At 47.0% G+C, this 22,189-nt stretch overlaps 1 protein-coding gene across 22 annotated transcripts in view; it reads right to left on the bottom strand.

The window, feature by feature from the left end:
* Nucleotides 1-22,189, bottom strand: part of JAKMIP3 (Janus kinase and microtubule interacting protein 3) — a 128,153-nt gene that overhangs the window by 84,548 nt on the left and 21,416 nt on the right. The window contains exon 1 of one of the 22 annotated variants that reach the window (XM_070480827.1): nt 20,351-20,497. The exons of 19 other annotated variants lie outside the window; for them this stretch is intronic. The gene's annotated coding sequence lies outside the window, so the exon portion shown is untranslated. Of the gene's footprint in view, nt 1-20,249; nt 20,498-22,189 lie in introns of those variants that run through there. 2 more of the 22 variants (XM_070520674.1, XM_070520660.1) reach the window with 2 other exon arrangements.

Genomic DNA, 22,189 nt, shown 5'->3' on the forward strand with positions numbered 1-22,189 from the left:
TTAACTGCAACGTTTTCAAAGAAGTCAAATGTATGTTGACCTCGTACAAACCTCTATCGGAAGTGAAATTTGCAGAAAACGAGGGCATGCGGTTTGGTGGGGAGGGAGAGAGAGGGAAGGAAAGGATGCTTTCTGATAAATGCATCTTCTAGATTCTGTTTGGAACCACTGCAAAGAACTGTGAGAACTGAGCCAGGGCATACCAGGGAGCTCCCCTTTTCTCCCTTTCCCTAGCCCCTCTGCCCGGCAGACAACCTTTCAGAGATATTTTTTTAAGTGATCTGCAAACCCAAAAGAGCATGAGAATTCCCCCCAAGGAAGCCTGTTAAATATGGACCAGAGTCTCCGGGAAGAAGAAAGGCCCAGGAGCCCATACAGTGGGCAGAGACCCTGCTCCTGGCCATCAGGTAAGTGCAGTAAAGCTGGGAGAGGAGCAGCTGGGTAAGCAGCCCCTTGCCCACCCCAATGCCCTGGTGTGGCAGGAGGTCACTGTGAAGACGGAGGTCACAGGAGCGGAGGACCCAGACAGGGCTCCAGCTGGCATGCTGCACCTGCTAGAATGACAGACCCACCTCAGCCAGTGCCGGCGACTTCGACGAGGGCCCGTGGGACTTCCAGCTCTCACCGAGGGTGACTATCACAGTGGATAATGAGGATGCTCCACGACGGAGAAGATGCTCCTTCCTCACAAGGACACACGCGGTTCTCAGAGCTGGGTGTGTGTCCCTCTGAAGAGTGACTGGGCGTCGTCACAAAATCCTCGCCTCGACTTCCACACACTCACGTTTTTATTTATAAGTCTGACGATGAGTCACCACTCCTGGTCCACCACACACGGGAATCCATCACATTTTCCTTTCTCTTGAAAGGAGACGTGACTTGAGGCTGAAGTCCTGACTCGCCTATAAATGAGTTAAAACTCTGAACTTCCACGGAGGTGCCACGACTTATTTTTAAATACACTTTTTAGTTGGAGATCATTGTAGATTCCTGTGCAGCTGTATGAAATAATACAGAGGGAGTCCAGGGACCCTTTACACAGATTCCCCCTCTGGTGGCGTCTAGAGAAACTCCGAGGCAGAATCACAACCAGGACATAACACCGAATCTGTCACGGTACAGAACACCTCCGTGTCCACAGGGACCCTGGTGCTGCCTTTCAAACCAACACCCCCCCCTCCCCCCCGCCACCCACCTTTATCCTCTCCTTCGCCCTGGCAACCATGGATCTGCTCGCCATTTCTGTAACTTTGTCAGTTCAAGCATGTTACAGAAACGGAATCATATAGTATGTGACCCTTGGGAATCGGCTTTCTTCATTTGGCATAATTCTAGAGATTCACCCAGGTTGCCGTGTGCATCGATAGTCCACTCACGGTCATTGCTGTGAAGTATTCCATGGTACGGACATACTACAGGTTGTTTAAACGCTCACCCACTGGAGGACATCTGGGTTGTTTCCAGTTTTCGGCTGTTATGAATAATGCTGCTATAAACATTCATGTACAGGTTTTCATGTGAACATAAATTTTCATCTCTCTGATATAAATGCCTAGAGGTGCAATTTCTGGGTCGTGTGGTAAATAAATGCTTAGTTTTCTAAGAAACCACCAAATTGCTTTCCAGATGGGCCGCGCCATTTGACATCCCACCACCAGTGTCTGAGGGCTCCGGTTACTCTGCGTCCTTGTCAGCATTTGGTGCTGTTGCTATTTATCATTTTAGCCCTTTTGATAGGCGAGATCTCCTTGTGGTCTTAATTTGCATTTCCCTGATCACTAGTGACAACATCTTTTCCAGTGCTCGTCTGCCATCTGTGCATCCCATTTAGTGAAATGTCTGTTGCTAGGCTCTTCTTCTGGTCCTTTAGCTGCAGAGAGCAGGCTTCTCTCAGGGCTGTTTCTGTCTGTGCCCGTTGGTGTTTCTGAGTTGCCAGCTTCTTCCACTCCAACTCTGGGGTGTTTGAGGCCAAAAGAACACCCAGGAAACTCAGCGCTGTGTCGTCCTGGGTCTCGAGGTCCCTAGTCAGCCTACCTCCTTTCAGTCTTCTTATGTTGTTTTAGATCCAACATCCAGAGGTTGTTTTTTGTGCTAAAGGGAGAAATAGGAAAAAGTCCATCTACTCTGCCTTCCTGGAGGCAGACGTCCTGCCACAACTTTTTGATCAAAGAAAAAAATCTTATACTTGTATTTACCATTATATCAGCTATCATTTAAATCACAGCATGATTTAAAATTTGCCAGCTCACTTCTCAAGATAGAATAGAGGTATTACATCAAATGACTGTAGTAACTAACCATCGACCTGTTTGAAGAAAGGGCGATCACCTCTAGTACTTGAGTGCATGGCTGTCTCAGGGAGATACGTTTTGAATAAGCCACTTTCTGTGTGGTTTTGAGTTTGCCCAACTTAGTCCAGGGACGAAGGCTTGGTCACATTAATACCTGGAAGTCCCTTTTGAGATACAAGAATTGGCAGCAACTATGACCTTATAAAGTGAAGCACTGAGCACCGTAAATGTTTTCCAGGGGGTAGTACAAGTGTTTTGACAATAACAGAACTAAAATACAGAACAAAAGTGTTCCAAGTTTATACACAGCTTTGCTTCTACTGAACCAGCCACCTGACCAATAGCCATCTAAAACTGGAGACGTGTAACAACCATACTTCCAGCACAGGAAAGAATGTCAAGATCACCAGCCAAGCCTCTAGTTCTTCAGATGAGGAAAGCAGGGTGCAGAGGGTCCTCTGAAGGAGCTGGCTCCAAGCCTGTTCTCCCTACAACAGACAGCACCGCATGGCCTGGTGGGTCCTCCTCACTGGTGAAGCCTGAGTGTGTGACATGCAGGTGCCTGGGAGGGTTCCCTGAAAGGCACTGCCTCAGGAGCGGGCCAAGTTAGCCTGGATCAAAAGCTGCTCTGTTTCTAAGAGAGCATAAAGGCAAGCCTCAAAAGGATCAGACTCTTTCCACATGACTCAACTGTGCGGGAGAACAAAGCTCCAAGATATTAAAGGAATACAAGAAAATTCAGCCCCCAAAATATAAAATTCACAATGTCTGGCATCCAATCAAAAATTACCAGACATGCAAAGAAGTAGGGAAATAGGACTCATAATGAGAACGGAAAAACCAATAAACAGAAACAATGCAGACATGATGCAGATGATGAAATCAACAGATGAGGATGTGAAAGGAGCTGGTCTCAATAAAACCCACATGTCCAGGAAGGCAGAAGAAACAGCAGCGTGTGAAGAAGAGATGTGGAAAAATTTTATAAGATCCAAATCAATGATATGGTGATTAAAACACAATCTCTGAGATGAGAAATGCACTGGGTGGCATTGACAGCAGAATTACACATTGCAAAAGAAAAGTTTAGTGAGCGTGAAACAGCAACAAAAATTATCTAAAATAAAACAGTGACTTGAAACCCGCTGTCAGCTATTTTAAAAATATGTCAACCACCTCTTTGTTAGAACTTTTACATTACTCCTTCTTCTTTTTGAAATTCCACCAAACTCAAAGAATAAGGTAATATATTTCCCCCAATGGAATACTTATCTTTTTTTCTCTTGAAGGCCTTTAAGCGATCACTCCATCACATCTTTACAACACAAAAAAATGTATATAAATAGAAATTTAAATTTTTTACTGTGATCTTCAGTCCTGAGCTTATAAAAATGTCTTCTAGACTGAGTTATCATTGCAATTATCATGGCTATATAACTGGTTCAAATAGCACAAATATATTACAAATTCTGATAAATTATCAAATCTAAAGGAAAATTGTATCAGAAACGCATCTGTGAACAAGCTGGATGGGGATGGGTGGTTAGTGCTTTGGTTAAAGGCTCCACCTTCTGTGTTTGGTGCCCCAGAGGTGTCTACCTGGGGTTGAGGCACCACAGTAGGACCCGGGTGGGTGGGCGGGAGATATGCCTCGCTCTTGAAGAGGGGGAGGCGGTGAAAGCGGAGGTGAGAAGGAGCACTTTGGCGGGATTCGGTGGTCTCGGCAGTTGATTTGTAGGACAGCCTCCCCACGGCGTCTGACGATGCACGCCCGCTCACCCTGGGACAGCCTTCTGAGTGCCCACAGTGGGTGAGGGTCTTACAGTTTGAAGACCACTGTCTCCGCCTTTGTAAACCTAAGTAACCACCTTGAGGCTGAGTTCCGTACACGACAGGGCTTTATATAAAGAGGCCCAGAAGACAGGAGTTCAGGGCAGGAAATGAAAACCCACTGTCTGGCCTGGTCCCCTCTAGGCACGAGCACCTTCTGCCTCCCAGTGGGCAGGCAGAAGGGCCCCGGTGGAGGATCACCCCACAGCTGTGTCCTCATGCCATCCTGGGGGCTGACGCTGGACAGTCCCAGAAAGGGTGCTAAGAGTTTCCAGAAGCCCAGAACAGGCTCCCCACAAGAAGGCCAGGTCCCTGCGAAAGGAGTTAGGGCTGCAAGAAGCAGAGAAGGTTCCTGGGCAAACTCCCAGCAGAATCCCTCCTGGTCCCGGGAGTCCGTGTGACCGCAGCACTGGCCTCCGTGAACGAGGCCACTCCTCGCGTCCACTCCTGGAGGACCTGGTGGACCTGGAGGGTCAGCCAGCAAAAAAGAAGACACCTAGGACCTTCTTGTTGCACCTTACTGTCAGAACCTGGGCGTATCACCCCTGAGCCTGGCTTACCCCTAGAAACCCAGCCAGGGGACGTCACCTCCCGTCAGCACAGATGGCATCTGATTCTCACTGCACTGGCTCATTGCATTCATTGCCTCAAATATAAAAAGAGTTTAAATGAAATACCGTAACATTTTCTTTCCATCTTTGTACTCATTTACAGCTTCTCTGGCTCTAAAACCTGATCGCCACTGAGCCAAGATGCGGGGTTCAAGGCATGACATCTGGGGGTGCTTCTGCATGTGTGTCAATGCCCAACGCAACTGAGGATGATGGCTGTGGTCTGGGACCGCCAGTTCAGGATCCCTTGGGAAGCCTCGGCTGAGATGGCACCCAGCTCTGAGCCCACAGTTCAGGCTTGGGGACAAGGCCATGATGACCCAGAATAGGAAAAACCCTAATTCAGAGAAATAGCCACAGGAACCAGTGAGATTCAGGGTCGTGTCTTCTCACACTCCTGGCAGAGACAAATAGAAACAGCCAATCTACATAAGGAATTAGATAGATGGATACACGGATGGAAGGATGGATGGATGGATGGATAGATAGATAGATAGATAGATAGATAGATAGGTGATGGATAGATGGATGGATGGATGATGGATAGATGGATGGACGGACAGATGGATAGATACATAGATAGATAAATAGGTAAGGTAGACAGACAGATGGACAAAAGCAGCCTTCTTCCTCCTCCTTCCATCCTGAATTGCAGCCATTCTTCCTATGTCTCCTGGAAGTTCAGCATTGTCTAGATGAGGATGTATCCATTTCAAAAGGAATTTTATGTTTTATCACTGAAAAACACATCAAGGGCGTCATTTAGCATGTGACGTTGATGACACCTGCCGTGCGTCTGCCTAGGAGGGGTGTGATTCTCCCCACACGTTAGTCCCCACCTGTCAGTAAAGAGTCACATCACCCACTGAGACTCCTCACAAGGTGGCAGGCAGCTCCCCAGAGCCACGAGGCCAAACAGAAGGCCTTGCTGATCCCAACAGTTCGCCCCAACCTGTGCGTGGAAGTGCAGGGCCAAGAATAACCAAGGCGGCCTTGAAGAGGAAGGCGGGTCCAAGGACTCACCCTTCCAGGTATCGGGACCTTTTACGGGTTTGTAATAAAGACAGGGGTTGGGGACAAGGACAGACAGTGGTCAAAGGAACAAGCTAGAACAGCTCAGAACCAGACTGACACGTGGGTCGTCATCCCCTGAGTCGTGATGAAGGGACACTGCAACGCACCCGGGGGAAGACGGGCCTTTTACCCAGCGATGCAGAAGTAACTGAACGTCCCCAAGGGAAGCAGACCTTGCCTCCTGCCTCCACCACAAACACAAAATCACTTTCCAGTGTCTTATAGATACACACATGCAAGGAAAGCAACAGCCTTTTAAAGACATAGGAGATCTCACGGCCTTGGAAATGGCAAAGATTTCTTAAACAGGGCACAGAAAGCACTACCTGTCAAGGAAAATCTGACAGACTGGACTATACGAAGAACTTCCACTCATCAAAGGACAGAGAAGAATGCACGGGCAAACCAGTGGCTCAGAGAAGACTCTGGAACACACTGAGAACTCTGACAAACCACAAGGAAAAAGACAGACATTCCAAAGGAAAATGGGGGAAAGACTTGAAGAAGTCCTTCACAGGAGGACGTCCAGACGGCCACGGCCACGCGACGCGGGCTCCACGATAGAGTCACAATGACACGGGTACCTTGAGGCCTCTCCACCTGTGGGGCCAGGGCTGCTGTGCGGCCCGCAGCTGGGATGAGCGGCCTCATCCTACAGCTGGCGACCCCAGCCAGGCCTCGCAGAGGCTCCCTGCATCTGCAGAGTGTCCCCCTCAGCCAGGCCCCTGGCGAGTCCTCACTCAGACTCCCTGGCCCCGCTCTGCATGGCCCTCCTCTCTGCAGCCCCTGCCATCGGGAGCTCTGTCTCCAGCTCCGCAGCTCGGCCTGGGCCGACCTCCCTGTGCAGAACAAGGCCAGTTCCAGTCACTCTATCACAGCCAGAAGACACACTCAGGAGACCGTTTGTTCACGGCAAACCTCTCAGAACCAGGGTTTTGCAATATAATTTAGGGGGAAAGCTTTAAAGGTTGGTAATGGGTGTTCTCCATCAGAGGGAGCAACAAAAAAATGGATGTGTCTGTCTAAGAACGATGTCAATTTATAATGTGGGGGGCTGGGGGATCTGATGGAAGTTTAGAAATGAAAAGGGCTCCAGGATGTCAGCAATGGGACAAAGTGGTGACTGCAGCCCAGAGAGGACTGGCGGTGTCAGTGCAGACAGAGAGCACGCAGACAGCTCCACCCCGAACCGAGAGGGTTTTACTCCTAAAATAGCTCTTCAGGAAAATAGGAAGGTTGCTCAGAATAGCATCTAACAACACTCAACTAACAATACACTTTCTCCTATAGTGAGAGATCTGAAAACGTCAAGTCCAGCGTACTCACTTGGTTGATGATGGACTGACACTGGCACTGCGTGGGCTGCGACAGGCTCTGAGAGCAAACTCCCCGAGGACCAGTGCTCCGGATGCGACAGCAGGGTGCCCAGCATGCAACTGAGAGCCGGTCGCTCAGGCCTGTCGTCGGCCTCAGGGAGTGCCGCTCATCTGTGTGATGCTGACCGCTGTAAGGTAACCACAACTTACTCGGAAGGTCCTGGGACTTCCTGCTCTCTTTTTTTTTTTTTTTGGATTTTTTTTCCTTTTTCTCCCCAAAGCCCCCCAGTACATAGTTGTATATTCTTCATTGTGGGTCCTTCTAGTTGTGGCATGTGGGACGCTGCCTCAGCGTGGCCTGACGAGCAGTGCCATGTCTGCGCCCAGGATTCGAACCAACGAAACACTGGGCCACCTGCAGTGGAGCACGCAAACTTAACCATTCAGCCACGGGGCCAGGCCCGTGGGACTTCCTGCTCTTGACACGGCTTACCTTTTGAGAGTTTACTCCATAACGTTTAGGTTTGACTTTGTCTATCTTGATTAGCCAGTATACATCATGTGTCTATCAATTAAAAACACACACAGTTATAAAGTGCTTCTCTTAGTGAGATTTTTGTAGAAAATTAACATTGTTGTAGCAAATCTGAAACTTTCAGCTCCCTGCCATTTTATTCATGGAAGCAATTTATCTTAGAGTATTTTTTTAAATGTAAGGTTCCTTAGAAACATGACTATTCCATCCCAGCAGAACAAAGTGTGTTAATTTAGGGAAGAGGGCCAGCGGTTAGGATGGGAACACTCAGCGTGGTGGGCCAATGAGGATTCCCCAATATTGTCCCCATCCTAATCCTGCACCCTGTGAGTATGTCACCTTACATGACAAAAGGGACTCTGCAGGTGTGACTCAGGTTAAGGTCTCTGAGGAGGGGAGACTACCCGGAATTGTCCCTGTGGCCCCATCTAACCACAGGGGTCTTAAAGGCAGAGACCATTTCCCAGCTGAGGTCTGAGAGACGTGTCCTGAGAGGGACTGACCCACCCCTGCTGGCCTCGAAGATGGAAGAAGGCAGCCCCATGCCAAGGACCGACACAGCCTCTCGGGGCTCAGAATGGCCTTCAGGTCGCACAAGAAAATGACGACGACAAGGAACTGACTTCTGCTAATGCCCCAGTGAGCAAGGACACGGGTCTTCCTCCAGAAAGGAAGGCAGCTGCCACTCTGATGGGACCCCACCCTGACTGACGAGCCACAGATTTGTGCAGAACAGATTTATGCTGTCCAGGCTGCTGGGTCCACAGCACTTGCTTTGGCAAGCAGTGGAAGACCAGCACAGACGCCTGCAGACGCGGGGCTGGAGCCTGCGGCCGCCCTCTTCCAGGCAGTGCCTGCATCCTATGCAGAACCACACGTACACAAGGCCTGAGTCTTCTCTTCCTGTCAACCGGCCACAGGGAGGTCCCCATGAGGCCACCGGTATGTGCAGGGAGAGAAGGCAGGGGAGCAGGCATGGGGCCGTGGGAGCTGGGCCACCTCCTCATGCAGTATGACTGTGCCTCAGGCCTGCTGGGCAGGCTCGGACATGCTCCTCGGCAGTTCGATGATGGTGCTGCCGGGCACGCCTGACCCTGTGGCCTGTTCGAGATGGGCAGCTCAGGTCACAGGGTAACTCGGTGGCCTGTGGTTAAATGTGAGTCTCTAGGGCCCCGCGGCAGGCCACCCGGTTACAGCAACAACAGGAACCAAGTCCACCGGTGACACTCAGATGCTTCTGACTGAGGTGCCCAGAGAGGGCCTGGGAGAAACACAGCAAATACTGTTCTAACAGAAAAGTGGTTTCTCTAGTCTAAATCATGTAATTTTACTAAACAGAAGAAAAACGATCTCATGCACAGCTAGATGACGCAAAAAGATTTCATGGTTCAGAAACAGGCCATATATCACATACGAGAATGTGACACATTATATTCAGTGGTAAGGGGAAGAATGTTACTCATAAATCTTGGGATGATTAGTTGGTTAACTGTGAAAGAAAAATAAATCTATGGAATACTGCCTTTCCAAAAAAATCCTAAATGGATTAAGGAGAATTAAGGATGAGAGATCACGGCATTAAAACCAGTGGGGAAAAGCAGAAATGAGCATTTCTCAAATCTCCGGAGAGAGAGGCCTTTCTAGGCTTAAAGAAGATAGAAGTCCACGAAAGGAGGAATCGATAAACCCGCCACATGAAAATTTTACATCTTTCTTACAGATGTGATGCAATTAAGAAGCTAAAAACAAGTTGAAACAATATTTGCAGTAAACGCAATTTAAAAAGTTATATCTTTATTATATTAGGAGATTGTGAAACAATAATAAAAACACTAAGATCTCACAGATAAATGGGTGACCATCAAAAGAAGTAATTTAGAGACAAGGAAAAAAAAGTCATTTTAAAATCACAAGAAAACTTCCTCTGCTTAAGATGTGAAAATCCCAAGAGAATGGCCCCCCATCCTGAAAAGGAGACAGAGCCACATCATCTGCAGAATTGTATCTTTCCTGGAGCCCATTGAAGAGCTGAGGTCCCCAGGCAGCCCAGGGGCCAAATTCCAAAGGGTAACAAGCCTCTAGAAAGGAGGAGACACATGAGCTGGCTCACCTCTGGCAGAGCCAGGGGAAAGAAGTGGGTAAGGAAAAATCAGCCGGAACTCAATGCATTTCTCAGGGCCCAATGAGGTCTAGCATCTCAGTCTGGAATCACGGGAGCCCAGACAGGAGAGGGGCTGAGGGAGGAGAAGCTGGAGGGGCTCCCCCGTGGTGCAGACATGCAAGAGGCCATCGCTGCCTCTGGGACAGGTACAAGACACTCTCCAACTCCCAGCCCCTTCATGCAAACAAAGCAAAAAGCCTTAAGGCACTGAGAGGAGGGCAGCACGCCCTCTGGTCCACAGGATCACTGGGAAAGAGATGTTGGTAGCCCCTCCTTCCTTCCTGCTTCAGAACTAGAAATGGCCCTGGCCTTAGGGTAGGAGTCAAAGCCCCAAACACCTGCCCTGGGGAAGAAGGGGGAGACCCCAGGGACCAGGACGCCGCATCACACAGAGCAGAGCTCAGCTACAATGGGGCAGGGCGGGGCACTCGGAGGCCACCCCCAGTTCAGGCTCAAATGTCCTGACTAGTCCAAGGCTGGACCAGAAGAATCGAGACCCCTCTCCCCGAAACGAGCCTCACAGTGGGCAGCAGCAACAGCAGTCCCGCGCCGGGTGAACAGTAAGAGAACCTCCTGTGGCGCAGCTGTGCAGGAGTGCTCACATCTAAGGGTGGAGTGGGGACACAGAACAAGCCCTCAGACGCCCAGGTACCACACCAAGCACAGCATGAGGGCAGCCCCACAGGAGGAATGTGAACCCTGTGTTGGACTGGGGGTAGTGACAGAAACAACAAACCCCTAAGCCAGTTCAACCACAGCCTGCATCGACTCAGCCCACACATGAACACAAGAAGAGATGCACCCATTTCTGTGCAAAAATATGATTTTCCTCAACTCCTATTGTTCTTCTATAGACAATCTGATAGTCTATAAAAAATTATGAGGCAAGGAAAACCAGCCATTGTCAACAAAGAAAGCAATCAGGAGAACTGGGTTCAGATGCTAAGTTGTTGCAAGTGTTTAAGTAACTCTGATGAATATGTTTCAGGATCTAGTGGAAAAGCAGACATCATGGATGAAAAGAGGGAGAATTATAGCAGAGAAATGGAAAGGCTCAAATGGAACCATTAGAAGTAACAAACAGCTATGAGAGGCAAAGAGTTCGTGTGGCTCCTCAGAGGAAAGGAGAGCGAGCAAAGACTCACTGAACAGAAGCGAGTCAGTAGAAAGTAGCCAACGTGAAGCACACACACAAACAGACTCTCTACAAGTGTCCGCAATGTCGAGCAGCCTGACGCACGTGCAGGTGGAGTCTCAGAGGAAACAGAGAGAGCGAACAGAGAAGAGAAATGTGTAAAGAAATAAAACGACATAGAATCGTTCAAAACTAATGAAACACAACAAACCACAGATTCAAGGAGCTCACAGGGGGAAAAATATCTAGACATATCATAGTCAAACTGATGAAAACCAGAACTAAAGAAAAAACCTTGAAAGGAAGCAAGAATTCAGAGGAACAAAGCTAAGAATCAGGACAGCTGGAAGACGAGGGAAGGCCATCTTTAAAGTGCTGGCAAAAAAAACCAGAAACGCTGTCAAACCAGAATTCTACACTCAGCAAAAATATCTTTCAAAAATGAAGGACTTGAGCACCTCACACCCATTAGGATGGCTACTACAAATTTTCTTAAATAAAAATTAAAAATAATAACAAGCGAAGATGTGGATAAATTGGAAGCCTTGTGTACTGTTGGTGGGCTGTGAAACGGTGCCGCTGCTTCAGAAAACAGTCTCGCGGTTCTCACACAGTTTAACGTAGAGTCACCAACCGACCCAGCAATTCCACGCCCAGGTTACATCCAAGAGAACTGAAAAATGTATGTCCACACAAGGTTCACAGCAGCATTATTCATAATAACCAAAAAGTGGAAACAACCCAAATGTCCATCAGCTGATAAATGGATAAATAAAACATGGTCTAGCCATACAATGGAACATCATTCAGTAATAAAAAGGAATGAAGTACTGACACCTGCTACAACGTGGACGAACCTTGGACACGTGATGCTTAGTGAAAGAAGCCGGATGCAGAAGGTCATATATTGTATGACTCCATTTATTTGAAATGTCCATAATAGGCAAGTCCATAAAGACAGAAAGTAGATTAACGATTGCCAGGGGCTGGGGACAAGGGCAAGTGGGAAGTGATGCTAAAGGTATAGGGTTTCTTTTTGGGGTGATGGAATGTTCTAAATTTGTGGTGATATTTGCACAACTCTGTGAATATATTAAAACTCCGTGAATTTGCACTTTAAGTGGGTGAGTTATATATTATTAAAGCTGTTACCAAAAAAATGAAGGAGAAAAAGACTTTTTCAGGCAAGCAAAAGTTGAAAGGATTTATTGCCAGCAGATCTGCACTAAAAAAAATGTTAAAGGAAGTTCTTCAGGCAGAAAAGATGTTATCAAATGGGAAATTGATACACACAAAGAAATGATGGATGCTCAAAAAATGAGAGTGTATACATAAAAGACTCTTTTCTTATTTTTAATCCCTTTAAAAGATAACAGATTATTCAAAGCAAAACCATTAACAGTTGCATTGTGGAGTGTAATATATATGTAAGTAAAATATCTGAAAATAGCAAAAACATTAGAAAGAAAATGAAAGTCACTAATTATAGGTGAATTGGCATAATACCAAGAAGGACTGTGAGCTAAAGATGATATTGAAACCTCTAAAGTAAACACCAAAGATTAAATTAAAAGAGAAGTGTAATGAATGAGCCAGTAATGGAGGTAAAATAGGATCATAAAAAATACCCAATCCCAAAGAAGGCAAGAAAAGAGGAAGAAGAGATAACACAAATAGAAAATAAAGAGCAGAAAGCTAGATGTAAATCCAACCATATCACTAAATGGTAAATGTGAATGGGCTAAATAACACAATTAAAAGGTAGACATTTTCACATAAGATTTTTCTAAAAAGCAAGCACCAACTTTATACAATCTACAAGAAACTCACTTTAAATATAAAAGCATAGATCAGTTAAAAGAATGGAAAAAGTTAGATCATGAAAACTCTAGTCAAAAGAAAGCCGAAGTGACTGTACTAATATCAGACCATGTAGACTTCAGAGCAAGGAGTATTACCAGGGATTAAGAGGGATATTATATAATGATAAAGGAGACGATGAATCAAGAAGACATAGCAATCCTAAATGTGCATGCAACAAACAACAGAGCTTCAAAAATACATAAAACAAAGACCAACAGAAACGCAAGAAGAAATAGGAATATTGACAACTATAATCGGAGACTTCCACACTCATCTCTCAGTAAGAGATGAAATGTGTGCACAAAAAATTAAAGCTATAGAAGATTTCAACAATACTGTCAACCAACTTGACCCAGTTGACGTTTGTAGGGGACATCACCTGACGACGGCAGAACAGATAGTGTTTTCAAGGGCACATAAAACATTCACAAGACAGACTACATGCTGTGCAATGAAACAAAAACCTACAGCTAACAACACACTTAGTAGGGAAAGATTATTACTTTCCCCCCAAGATGGGGGGGCACCTACTGCCACCATGTCTACTCAAAGTTGAACAAGAGCAGAAACTTGGAAGCATACCAAATGGAAATAAAGAAATAAATCATCTTTATTCACATATGACATGATCGTCTACATAGAAAATCCCAAAGAATCTACCTAGAACACATAAGAGAGTTTAGCAAGTTAAGAAGATAAAAGGTCAAAAGAGAAAATCAATTAAATTTATCAATTACATTTCTATATACGAACAAATGATTTTATTCCAAAAAAATACCACTTGCAATAGTGCCAAAATAATATGAAAAACATAGAAATAAATCTAACAAAATATTTACAATATTTATACACTTAAACCCACAAAGCATTCTTGAGAGAAAATTAAATACCTAAATAAATGTAGAAATATGCCATGTTCATGGATGACAAAACTCAATATTATAATGTTAGTTTTTCCCAAATTGAAATATAAATACAATCCCAACCAAAATCCCAATAGACTTTCTTTACAGAAACCGACAAGCTGTTTCTAAAATCGATATGGAAAAAGCAGGTGATCTAAATTAAGCCGTTTTGGAAAATAACACATTTGGAGTTGCAAATCACTACCTGATTTCCAGCTTACAATAAAGCTACAGTAATCAAGACAGTGTGGTACTGATAGAAAGGCACACAGATCAGTGGAGAAGAAGAGAAAAATAGAGCCACATATTACCTGATCAATTGATTTTTGACAAAGGATCAAGAAAATTCAATAGAGAAAAGATAGTCGTTTGAACAAATGGTGCTGGAACAATCACACGTCTATATGCCAAAACAAACAAAAAAGCCAAAAACCCACAGCTCAACCTATACCTCACATGATATTTAGAAATCAAGTGGAAATGGATCATGAACTAATGTGAAATATAAAGCTATAGAACTTCTACATGAAAACATAGATAAAATCTTCATGATCTTGGATCAGGAAAACATTTCTTAGAGAGGGGAAAAAAAGCAAAAACTATACAAGAAAATATTGACAAATTGGACTTCATATAAATTTAAAATTTCTTGTCTTTAAAAGATACTATTAAGAAAATGAAAAGACAAGCCCCAGATTGGGAGACTATACTTACAAAATACACATTTGATAAAGGACTTGTATTCAGAATATATATTTTTTAAAACTCTCAAAATTCAGTAATAAAAAGACAACCCAATCAAAAAATGAGCAAAAGATTTGAAAGACCTGTCACCAAAGCAAATGTACAGATAGCAAATAAGCTATGAAAGAATGTAACATCATTAATCATTGGGGAAATGCAGATTAAAACCAGGAGGAGACACCACTACACACCTATGACAATGGCTAACGTGAGAAAGACTGACCACACCAAGCGTCGGCAAGGATGTGGGAGAAACAGGACTCTCACAGGTGGCTGGGGGGGATGGAAAATGGTTCAACCACTCAGGAAAGTGCTTTGTTTTCTTAAAAAGTTAAATGCACACCTACCATATGATCCAGGCCGGTATTTACCCAAGGGAAATGAAAGACTTGCACATGCATGTTCACAGCAGCTTTATTTGTAACAGCAAAAAACTGGAAACCATCCAAACATCAGTCCACCAGGGAATGGATAAACTAGGGTAACTCCGTACAGAGGAACATGGCCCAGCAAAAAAAAATACATAAATAAACTACTGATACATGCAACAATACATCTCAAAATAATTATGATGAATGAAAGAAGCTAGATCTAAAAAACCAAAAATACTACATGATTGCATTTATACTGCAATTCTAGAAAATAAAACTCATCTCTAGTGACAGAAGCAGATCAGTTGTTGCCTGGGGATACGGTGAAGTTGTCAGGGAGGAGCAGGAAGGAAGGAACGAAAGAGGCACGAAAACACTTTAGAGGTGATGGTCACATTCACTACCTGGAGCGTCAAGATGGTTTTGTGAGCGTGTACATATGCCAAACATCATATTTTACCATTAAAAAGACAAGTTTCAAAGCCATAAATACCATAGTGTATTGGTTGTTTGGGGGATCACTGATGAGAGCGGTTAAGTGGTCTTGTTCTTTTGGAAAACAATATGATAAGATAGATTCAAATCTTCAAAGTGCTCCAAACTTAACCTAGGAATTTCATCTAGGATTCTATTCCAAAGAGGGCATTCCAAATACAGAGAAAACGTTATGCTCGGAGATGTTCCATGCAATATTATTCATAATAGCGACAACTTGGAAACAACCTAAATACTTACGAATAAAGTAAGTTTCTGCACAATGAAATATCACGCAAACTTTAAAGTGATGCTCAAGAAGAATTTATTCTAAAAAGGAAAATGAGTATCTCATATAAGGGGAAAGACAGAAAACAAAACTATAATTGATAGAATGATCATAACAACGTAAAAAAAAGCAAAGAAAGGAAAAGGAAGATATTCTAAAATTTTAATAATTCATCTGTGGGTATTGGAAGAATGTGATTGTTTTTATCTTTTTTTCCTTTTCTAGACTTTTTTAAGTTTCCATAATGAGAATGTATTTGTTTTATGAAACAAAAAAACCTATTTCATACAGAAAACACTCTGATGGCTTTTTTAGAACTCTGAAGACCACCAGCACCCAGAAAAGATCCCCAAGTGGGGTATCCACAGGTTGGGAGGAAACCATGTTGCTCGTGTGTCGACGGAGGGTGTGAATCTAGCGACCGTGTTTCTGAGCCATCGCCTGTCAGTTAGGGAAGAAACCGTCTCTCCATTCTTCTCCGAGTTTGTTCCAGCAAACACTGCAACTGCCCCAAGCTGGTGCCACGACACCCCCATGATGAGGACATCTGCATGGGGCTTTGGGCTCTTTTAAAAGCCAGGAAGACTGAGCGCTTCTTAAATGAAACAAACATCCCTGAAAATGTGAAAAAGTAGGTGGTGAGGCCAGTTTCAGAAGCTGGGTTCCTCTCTGCTTTGGACTTACAGAAAAATAATAGTAAATAAATGAATGGAAGTAAACGAAAAGGTCTTCCAGGAGCAAGCCAGATCCCTTTCATGGAGCAAAGATTACAAATGGTCATTAATGATTTGAAGAATTTAAGAAGCAGTAGAGTAATTAAGAAGTACTTCTAAAGGGATAATAACAGGTTTAGACAGGTGATTCTGGGACCCCACTAATGAACAGCGGATGAATACTGCCACGGCCCCTCATCAGGAGCCATTGGCTACTCGCCACCCCGGTCCCTCACCAGGGCTCCAGGCAGGCTGCAGAGCTCTCCAGTTGGGTCAGACTCTACACCAGCTGGGACTGCGCCCCGCTGCATCCCTGTGGGGCTGCATCCCATGGATGCCACACTGAGTGCACAGTGATCACTTGCCGGACAGATAAACAGTAGCGATGGGCTCGATAACGCAGCCGGCTACTGACCTCTCCAACCAAGTGCCACCACCACTCTAATTCTCTTTGCCAAACGCCACCGGAAGGTCCTTCTGGCCTTGGGCTTTGTCTTCTCCCCACCCTGAGATCAGAGCCCACGCTACAAGCCAATTTTGCTTTTTAATAAAACTCTGAAACGGATGTGCCAGCTGGCCACACCAGGAGCCGACCACACAAACGTGTGGCCTGCACGCAGAGGTGAACATCCAATTCAAACATGGAAAACCTCTCTAACATCCCTTTGAGCTTTAAGAATAGTCTAAATGTTGACGCTTCCTCATTAGAGTTCATTTCCAACAAAACGCAGGAGCCCACTGAAAGGTTTGCCCAGGGGGACCTAAGTATAGATGGGATGGATTCCCACGTCCTTCCTGTTCTGACTCTCCCACCCCTATCATCAAGAGAATGCTGGATCTCAGCTTAACATTACACAGCAGACAGCGTGGACTTGGGAGAAAGTGTTCTCGAGGGTGTAACACACACCATCCCCTTAGGGGAAAAACAGCCGAGGCCTCCACACCATCAGCCTCACCTTCCCGAGGCCTCCACACCATCAGCCTCACCTCCACACCATCAGCCTTGCCTCCCCGAGGCCTCCACACCATCAACCTCGCCTCCCCACCATCAGCCTCGCCTCCCCACCATCAGCCTCACCTCCCCGAGGCCTCCACACCATCAACCTTGCCTCCACACCATCAACCTTGCCTCCACACCATCAGCCTTGCCTCCCCGAGGCCTCCACACCATCAACCTCGCCTCCACACCATCAGCCTCGCCTCCCGGGCTGCCTCCCCTGAGCCGGCCACCACCGACAGGGCATTCACACCGAGCCTCCACAGGCAGGAGGACCCAGGTGGCTGTTCAGAGTCAAAGCAATGCTGGGTCAACCAACCACCAACCAAGGCAGATTTCTAGAAAAAGCAGCAGCTCAAAGAGAGTTTTCATAAGTTCATAGTGCACAGAAAATGTCACTTGGGGGAGAGTTCCTCCTCACCCGGGATTAAAGATTTGATTGGTCCAGCTAAACGCCCTAACCTCAAAGTTATCGGCTTGTGAACACAGAGGTTAACTGAGTCTACAAGGTCTGTGGATCTGAAACATTCACGACCTTCCTCTGGAGTCAAATCCTTCATCCTGAGCGGGACAGAACCACCCAGCACAGAATTCATTCCCTTCTCGAGGCTTGGGTCTGGCTTCACTTGGAGGCCAGGCTCTTCTTGAGCCCCATCCTCTGTCACTGATGTGGTTTCCTACAACATTGTTTGTCAGCGGTGCCTGCCTGTAAAGTGACGAATGCAAGTGTGTCCTGATGGAACTTCCCAAGATGCCATAAAGTGCTGGCAAGCACTCACTCAGCCCCCGAGGGCCTTCAGGAAGGACGTGGGAGGGAACAAACACAGCCCCGCCCTGCAGCACAGTCCTCGGCTGGTGGATAGGCCTCCTCTGCGGAAGGCAGTCCCAGCCAGCACCTGGCCCTCCGGATGCGGGACCCAAGCATCTCCAGCCTGGGGCCCTAAAGCACGTCTCATGCTGGTCAAAACTCACCTGGGGTGCTCGATCAACAGCTCTGTGTTTTTGAGATGGGAGGTACACGCCCATGGGGTTCGTGGAGGAAGGCTGGGTGGGGGGATGACATTTTCAAAAAGATATATTATCTCTGTGGGGGCTGGCCCCGTGGCCGAGCGGTTAAGTGCGCGCTCTCCGCTGCAGGTGGCCCAGTGTTTCGTTGGTTCATGTCCTGGGCGCGGACATGGCACTGCTCATCAAACCACGCTGGGGCGGCGTCCCACATGCCACAACTGGAAGGACCCACAACGAAGAATATACAGCTATGTACTGGGGGGCTTTGGGGAGAAAAAGGAAAAAATAAAATCTTTAAAAAAAAAAAAAGATATATTATCTCTGTGGTCCACACGCCCTGGGCTTTTTCAACCCCTGTACTAAAGAGGGCTATTTCGGGGCCTGAATGGAAAATTAACATCACCACCCATTCCACATCAGGCTTGTGCGTCTGGAAAGGGAGGAGGCAGGAAGCATAAAGAGATGCGGTGTCTGTCCCGTGTGGAATTCCCAGTTCACAGAAGCCCATGGTCAAGACGGGCCCTCCAAGACTCACAGTTATCTTAGAGCAGCTAGTTCCAAAAATGGGGGCTGAGGAATAACCCTTTCCTTCCAGCTCCCTGGCCAGGGGAATACCAGCCAGGGTCTAGATATCATCGGATAGGGTCTTAAAGGGGTGGGTCTTCCAAGGGCTGTCTGAGTAGTAACAGGAACTGACATGCCTTCTGTGCTGGTGCGTCGCTTGAATCTAACAGGTGTCCCCCAGAGTATCACAGAATCGAGGAAAAGAAAACTTCGATAGAGACGCGCATGCCCACATATTCCTCCACCACATCCTCAGCCCTAAGAAGGAACGTACTGTCGTCTTCAAGATCCACACTGACCTCCCTGCTGGAGTCCCCGGAGAGCCTCCAGCAGAGGCGGGCTGCCCGCTGGCAGCGCTGCCCATCACCGAGGGCATGCCACGGCCTGGGCGCCTCCTGCTGCTCTGCTCCCGTCAGGGACCCAGGGAGCATTCCGCTCCCCAGCTGTCCAAAGGCCTAGATCTACTGAGAAGAGTCTCAAACCTCCAACTCTATCTTGGTTTTGAACGAAAAACAATCCTCTGTGTGTTGTTACTGGTTGTCCCACACTTGGGGACCCACAGCAGCATCAGAGGCCACGGCAGGTGTTGGTCTCCAGCCAACTTGCACAGTCTCGTGGCTAATCTCATTTACATCTCAACGAGCAGCACAATAGTTAACTGAGTTCCAAATCACCTGTGATATTCTTTCCACCACAAGCCTGCCAGGCCCCATCAACCACCGATTTTCTCTGTACAACGGGAGAAACTGAGGCACAATGTAATAACCACCACTTCTTTTGAAGAACAGTGTTGGAAATCAGTTACTAAGCTGTTGTTACCCAAAAGCACTTGAGTTCTTTGCATCAGAAGTGATGTCAATGGACAAATTGTGATTCTTGATTAAGTTTTAAAGAGAAGACACCATCCAACCAAGGGGCAGGGGAGTATGAGCGCCTGACGCAAACATGCCCTGTTATTAAAAGGAAAAGAAGGCCGGAAGGAGTCCCACCCATCAGCCCAACCAGGCAAGGTGGGGCCTCTCGCCGTGCAGAGAAGTGCTCTGCTGCTGTGTCCATGGGGTGCTCACCCCACCCAGCACGGAGTGAGGTCACAACCCACATCCCCCCACGGCTGCGTGTGAAGAAGCTCCAGCTCGAATATGGATCAAACAACAGGCGTGTTTGAGAGGGGAAACCTGGTGCCCTGAGGGAAGCAGGCCCAGCCCTCCCCAAATGCACGCAGGAGCTTGAAGAGAAAAAGGACAGAGTGAGCATCTTCCTCTGTGATATTCTTTGCACACTTAAGAGGATATATTGCCCCACGCTGTTAACTTTCCGGCTACATATGTACATACACTAAATATAGAAGTGAATTCAAATTGAACAAACCTGTGCAGAAAGACCTCGGCCCAACTGGAAAACAGCAAAGCCTCTGCAGCGCTCAAAAGAAACACTTACGCCCTCGACCCCTCTGGTCGTGCCCTTCTCACCCATGTATCTTCTTCCCCGACCAGGTGCATCTTTCCCAGCTCGTCTGAGACTCCGTCCAGCCGAGGCAACCAGCTCCAAGGGTTCTATGACTCAGCAAAGCGCTCAGCTTTATTTTTCAGATGGAATTTACCACGCTGACTACATCCAGGGGGAGGGACCATCTCCCGGCCGTTTCTAAGCAGATGCCAGTAGCCGGATCACTAACCTCTCCCGAGCCAGCGAGCGAGCTTGTAAATGCTACACCCAGACAGGCGATCTCAGATGCACCCAGCGTCGTGCTCCATTCAGAGACCGCATAGACGATTGCTGGGGGCAGGGGAGGAAGCTGTCTGCTCTGCCTGCTGGTACAGGCACAGCCACGTAGATGGGATCCTGACAGCTCCTTCTATTCACACAAGGAGGGATCCTGGACTCGGGGTTGGTCTGGCCACATCCTCACAGGAAAGACAAGCGAGGAGCACAGCCATGGAGGATAATCCTGCCCCGTGCCCCCCTCGGCATCCAGCTGCCTCAGGAGAGCACTCCGGCGCTCTTTCCCTTAGAGAATCCCCTCTGGATTTTACGCAGCTATGAGGTCAACGACGTGAATGAACTTCCACTCCAACGGGTGTGTTTTATTTTAAATGGTGGGGTGATAGAAGGGATTAATATCCATTAATTAAGAGTGAAAACGTGGAAATGAATCGGACCAATAAGCCAGCGCCACTTGCTGTGCGATTGTCGAGCGCATGAGCCCGCCCTGTCCCGACGCTGTGATCAACCTCCGGAGCAGCAAAGGGCGGTTGTGTCGGCTCTTCAGCAAATGCAGGATCCCTCAAGGTTTCCAAGCGGAAGGCACCCGAAGCCAGCTGCTCTGATTTCATCACGGAAACAATTAAGATGGTGATGACACAGCCCTGCACTTCACTGTCCTGCCCAGGACAGAAGCCACGGCTGCATTTGAGTCTAGAACCGAGACTGGACGAGGGACATGGCGCCGGCCCTGGTTCTCCCCAGTTAGTGCCGCAATAGTTGTCAGCGAGGGCGCCACCAGCTCTGCCTGCACCCCGCCCCTCCCTCCCTCCCTCCCGCCCAAATGTCCAAACTTCACTCCAACACTAGACCCAGAGGCCGTCTTTTCGACAGGAACCCACAGAGTAAATACCGATGATAATAAAGCATAATACGATAATAATAGTACAAGGGAAACCCCAGCTTTTGGTTACACTTGCTGCTCGCCTAGATCTGGTTAACTCTAATGAGATGGAACGATTACCAGGTCTTTGTGACTAAGGCCATCACTGTGCCTTTGGCAAAATATTAGTGATGACAGTAAAAGCTCTCTAACAGTTGACATTCTTCTAAGCTCTTAATGTATTCTAAGTCACTCAATAGTCATGATGACCCCACTGGTGACTTGTTATCACCTTCTCTTTTTCACAGGTGAGGAAACTGAGGCACCAGGAGGCTGGGCAGCCTGCCCACTATTGCACAGCCTGCAGGTGCTGAGCCAGGATGCAAACTGGGGTGGGGGCATGACCCTGGACACCAAGCTCCAAACCACGGCCCTGTGCCAAGGGCACGTGACGGGGCCCTGAAGCGAGAAGGGGGCCACTCTGTGGGGTCTGTTTGGGCCCCAGTGCCCCACCTCAGAGGGCAGCTACTCATGAGGTCAGAGGGAGACGGCAGAGGGTGACCTGTTGAACCTGCCACCCTTTAACCCAGCAATGTGACTCCTAGGAATTCATCCCAAGGAAATGATATAATCATGGTGTTTGTGTACAGATTTTATTTAAAAATCCTTTTATGGCACTTAGCCTGTGCCAGGCGCTGCTCTGAGAACTTTAAATATAACTCAT

Source organism: Equus asinus, chromosome 2 (genome assembly GCF_041296235.1).
Source record: "Equus asinus isolate D_3611 breed Donkey chromosome 2, EquAss-T2T_v2, whole genome shotgun sequence".
Lineage (NCBI taxonomy): Eukaryota > Metazoa > Chordata > Mammalia > Perissodactyla > Equidae > Equus > Equus asinus.